Genomic DNA, 5,512 nt, shown 5'->3' with positions numbered 1-5,512 from the left:
GGGCCTCTAGTCCTACGTAATAAAAGGCTAATATGCAAATTGACCAAACAGTGGAATGACCGGTTGCTATGACATGCACTGACCACCAGGGGGCAGATGCTCATGCAGTACGCTCCCACAGGGGAAGCCTCTCTCAGCCAGAAGCTGGGCTCACAGCTGGCAAGCACAGCGCGGTGGTGGGAGCCTCCTGCCTTCATGGCAGTGCTAAGGACGTCTGACAGTGAGGATTGTGCCTAAGCTGTCAGACATCCCCTGAGGGCTTCTGGACTGCAAGAGGGCTCAGGCTGGGCTGAGGGCCCCCCTCCCCCACTGAGTGCACGAATTTCGTGCACCAGGCCTCTAAGTTTTACATAAAAGAAGCCTACACCCCTTTTCTCTCAGCCCTGTGCTAACCTCCTTATTCTGTGTACAGAAGCAAGTGGCTCATGTAGCAACAAACTAACTTTTTCAGTTGATATAGGGCAGTGAACAGGGGCAGTTTTGTCTGGAGACATTTTTTCACAACTGGGGGAGTGTGGTGTCCCGAGTGGTGGAGGCTAGGGATGCTATCAGACACCCTGCAGTGCCCAGGTGGCTCCCATGACACACAGTTCCCCGGCTCCAAACGGCAGCAGCCGTGCGAGGTGGAGAAGCCCGCTCCAGTCGGTAGTATTTCCCCCTCAGGTTGAGCCGAAGAGCTGCAGGAGCTGCGTGCTGACTTTATTATGTGTCTGCCCTTGCGTTCTGCGGTGCTGAAGTGCTGCTGATTAAATTACCCCGAAGCCCCACGGGACCCGCTGCTTCCTCGCAGGCCTCTCGCAGCCCAGTGCTGCCTCCAGGAGCGAGGTTATTACTCTGCCGCGGTGTCCTTCGCACACTGACATACCCAGGTGCAGACGCCCTCCCCTCCGCTGAGTGACCTGGAGGGGCATAAACAGTGCCCTCCCTTCTCTAGCGGAGTTGTTCTCCCCAGAACCACTGCAGCAGCTCTGTACATGGAGGGACTGATGGTGTGTGTTTGGGGGAGGGGATAGTCAGAGAGGGAAACACCATGACAGGTTCTATTTGGAAAACTAGTCATTCTATAAAAAGGTGCCACATAATAAATAGTAATCATTATTTTTAAAAGCCAGTGCGATTATGAGAGTTCTTTCTACACAATCACTTTTCCTGACTCTGGCATGTCAATAATGTATTGCCTCCTACGCCTTTTCCCGTGGGCATTTTTCTTGCATTTGCTCATGGTGTGAGTACAGTTTGGGTACCAGTATCCCCGTTTTTGCTCAGTCACGTGTCTGTGACGTTCCTTGTCCAGTCTTGCGTTCACACAAAGGGAACAGGTGGCAACAGCTGTCTGCTGTGAGTGGGTGACTCCGTAGCGGAGTTGTTCTCCCCAGAACCACTGCAGCAGCTCTGTACATGGAGGGACTGATGGTGTGTGTTTGGGGGAGGGGATAGTCAGAGAGGGAAACACCATGACAGGTTCTATTTGGAAAACTAGTCATTCTATAAAAAGGTGCCACATAATAAATAGTAATCATTATTTTTAAAAGCCAGTGCGATTATGAGAGTTTCTACACAATCACTTTTCCTAACTCTGGCATGTCAATAATGTATTGCCTCCTACACCTTTTCCCGTGGGCATTTTTCTTGCATTTGCTCATGGTGTGAGTACAGTTTGGGTACCAGTATCCCCGTTTTTGCTCAGTCACGTGTCTGTGACGTTCCTTGTCCAGTCTTGCGTTCACACAAAGGGAACAGGTGGCAACAGCTGTCTGCTGTGAGTGGGTGACTCCGTGTCCCAGCAGAAACTTGTCACTCACCTGTGTGTGTACATCTTGATTCTTGTCTGATGATAAAGCCTAACTGCTGGGCTTTCTGTAAAATGAAAGTACAGCCTTTAACATTATTATAAACAAAACAACGTGACCAGTTACAACCATAGGGCAAAGCAGTTAATTCAGATACTTGAACAGGAGTCCAGTTTTATTATGTCTCGGGACTGTGTGATCTGTGGACCCCCAGGGACCAAAACACATTGCTGCTAGAAATGCATTTTTTTAAACAAATTTATTTTATTGATTTTTTACAGAGAGGAAGGGAGAGGGACAGAGAGCCAGAAACATCAATGAGAGAGAAACATAGATCAGCTGCCTCCTGCACATTCCCTACTGGGGATGTGCCCGCAACCAAGGTACATGCCCATGACAGGAATCGAACCTGGGACCCTTGAGTCCGCAGGCTGACGCTCTATCCACTGAGCCAAACCGATTAGGGCTAGAAATGCATTTTTTGTAAGTGGGTGCCTTCAGAGTATTTTAATAGTGTGAATAGTTTTTGCAATCTTTTCCATTCATGAATTTTTTATGTAGAGTAGGCTAGCTCCGGTCAGCTTGCATTCAGATTATCACAGAATCGAAGTGGTATTGGCTAAATGAGAAATTGGCGTTATCAGTGAAATTCAAGATTGCAGACTATTGGCCACACCTCACTATTACTAAGGAGGGTGTGTGTGTGACAACAGCAATATGAACTATGTGAGTATTCTAATTTTATTGACAAGAACACAGGCATTAACAACCTTGAGCGAATGAACCTCTCCTGGCGTTGGTTTCCTCTCACTAAGGTGTCTTGCAGAGCCAAAATTCTGATTTTTTTGTGACCAGCCAAAGGTCCCACTTGTTAAGGCAAGACCAGGGCCCGTGTCTCTTGGCGGCTGGTCCTTGGCTTTGACTCTCACAGGGTGCGCGGAGACCAGCCATCTGGAGCCCATTTTCCTCAAACCAGAGCTTCCCCTTCTCTCAAAGATTACAACTGGGGCTAGCCATTTTCTGCCTCTTCCTCCTCTAATTTTAAATAGACACCATATTCTTCTCTGCTGGGAACAACTTATCATGTATTGCTGCTCTGCACCTGTGCAAACAGCTGCTGTGTTTTCCATCACAGAAACAGCTGCCTTTTGGCAGGGATGCACAGAACTGTACTTGGTAGCTGTACCTTCATCCAGTGCTAAGAGGCTTAACCTAAGATACCGTCTTGGAATTCCTTTTTTTTTTTTGTTAATCCTCACCTGAGGATATTTTTCCATTTATTTTTGGGGAGAGTGGAAGAGAAAGGGAAAGGCAGACAGAAACATCGATTGGTTGCCTCCTGCACGAGCCCCGACTAGGGCCCGGGCCGGGGAAGAGCCTGCCACCAAGGTACATGCCTTTGGTCAGAATCGAATCTGGGACCCTTTAGTCCGCAGGCTGATGCTCTAGCCACTGAGCCAAATCGGCTAGGGCTGGAATTCCTAGTAAGGGCTTCTGCAGTTATTGCTCAGTAAAAGGTCTTCCTTTTCATGCCTTTTGTGATTACAGGTCAAAAAACCTTTAAATGTAGCAGATAACATTTTAAAATGTATGACATTACAAAAGCAAATAAATTGTGCCAAATTAGATTCTTAGCTTTCACAGATAACCAACCACTAATTAAAGTTTTGATGTCAAGTTTTGCTTATATTTTGTAGACCAATGTGTACTTTTTGCTAGTGCATAAATCAAGGTAGAATACTGTATGGTATTTTTAAATTGACTTAACCCAATGATAGCTAATGAGTTGACAAAGCAGGGAAGTGCACATATGTGTGTCCTCCTGCCTCTCAAATTAAGTCAGGTTAGAGGTGAAAGCCCTTTCATAGTTGCACGCAGTCTCAGCTTTGCGTTTCTGCACCTCGTCCTTGTCTGGTTTTTACTCAGTGGGGAAGGAAGTTCTTTTCTTCACGAGTAAATTACGGGCATTCTGCCTCAGCCAGAGTTGATGTGCGTGAAGCACTCCGAGGATGAAGCCAGTCATAGCCGACTTCCACTGTGTTGCGGGAGCTGAAAGATGGGGAAACCCTGCTCCAAGTATAAGCATGCCGTTCATGTTAGTGAGCCCCTGAACGCAGACATTTATTTTTAAAAATACATGGAAAGGTTGGGAAGGACAGTGGGCCATCTTGCTGGATGACTGGTGCGGGGAAAGGACCTGAGCTCAGGTCAGCCCAGGTTTCCCGCAAAGCAGATCGTCTGCCAGGAGTCCAGTTACAAGATAGTTTTTGCGGTTTTGAAAGATGTCCCCAAGTGCTCCCTGAGTCCCACCAGTGGGCACTCTTTGGAAACTGCTGTGCTCTCTCCCTGGAGGCTCAGAGGCCTGGAGTCGCCCTCACGGGCTGGACTCAGTTTCCCCTGGGAGGTTTTCATCTGGGCAGCTGTTCAGGGCGTGCTCCTGGAGCTCGGGCCCTGACACCCTAGCCTTCCTGAGCGTCGCCTGCAGCCTCCCAGGTGCCAAGGTGGAAGCCCGAGATAAGTAATAGTCTTGCAGCAGCTTAGCAGTCAGCTGAGCTACACAAATAAGCTCATTGACCTGGTTTAGCTCTGGGAGGAATGACAAAGTGGTGGAGTCAAATGTGATTCTTAAAGCCCTGTCTTCCCGGCAGCCTTTTCAGACCTGCAAGGACAGCCGCCTGGTTACGTGATGCTCGTGGGCGCTGTTTCAGGGAGGAAAGGGGAGGAGGATGGAGAGAGAGAAGAATGAGGTGCCGGTGGCACGGGCACCAACAATTGCTTTCTGTGTCACTTGGTGGCACCAATTCCATAGGTTTTCTGTCCTCAGCATAGTCCTTGTCAAGGGATTGTGGGACCCCTGCCTGCATGGATTCTCTCTCCCTAAAACAAGGAAGCCATTCTATAAATGGACGACCATTTGATAGTGATGACAAGCCAGGACTCTCCGGGGACCTGTCAAGTTTGTGCACAGGGACTCCAGGAAGTAGCCTGTGGGCCTCTGCTGGTGCTGTTAGAGACCCAAGGCTTACCCAGGTGTCCATGCCACCCCTTTCTTCTGCCTCCCATTCACCAGATGAAGAGAAGGGTAGGTCCCTTGACCATTCTTGCCCAGACGAAGAAAAGCTCTCATGCCATGCTTACAATGTGCCACGCTGCAATGAATGATCATTTAAACCGCACCCTCTCCTGAGGCAGGTGTCCTTTCGCATCTTCATTTCAGAGGAAGGCTCCGATGCATGGGTTAAATCTTGCTCGAGGTTGCACCAAGAGATGGGCATCCACATGCAAACTTCAGAGCTCCTGAAGGTACATGTAGGCACGCCCAGTGGGCAGTTGCCTCTTCACACTGTGATTGACAGTGACCATCTGCCAATCATTTCCTGTGGGCAGGTGCTGAGCCAAAGGCTTCTTATTTAATCCTACTAGTCATTTTTAGGAGGTAGGTAGGCTTTTTTATCCTCATTTCAAATAAATAAACTCATCTGTATATTGCATTGTGTGTTTACCACCCAAAGTCAAATCGTTTTCTGTCACCATATATTTGACACCTGAAGACATTCTTGATTGTCACCAGTGTGTAGGTGGAGGTGCTATAGGCATCCTGTGGGTAGATGGCAGGCATGCTACTCAATATCCTATGGTGCACAGGACCCTCTCCAAAATAAATGAATTATGTAGCCCCCAATGTCACTAGTGCCGAGGCGGAGAAACCCTGGGTTACACCC

Source organism: Myotis davidii, unplaced genomic scaffold (assembly GCF_000327345.1).
Source record: "Myotis davidii unplaced genomic scaffold, ASM32734v1 scaffold1330, whole genome shotgun sequence".
Lineage (NCBI taxonomy): Eukaryota > Metazoa > Chordata > Mammalia > Chiroptera > Vespertilionidae > Myotis > Myotis davidii.
Note: the sequence above shows the minus strand (reverse complement) of the source record.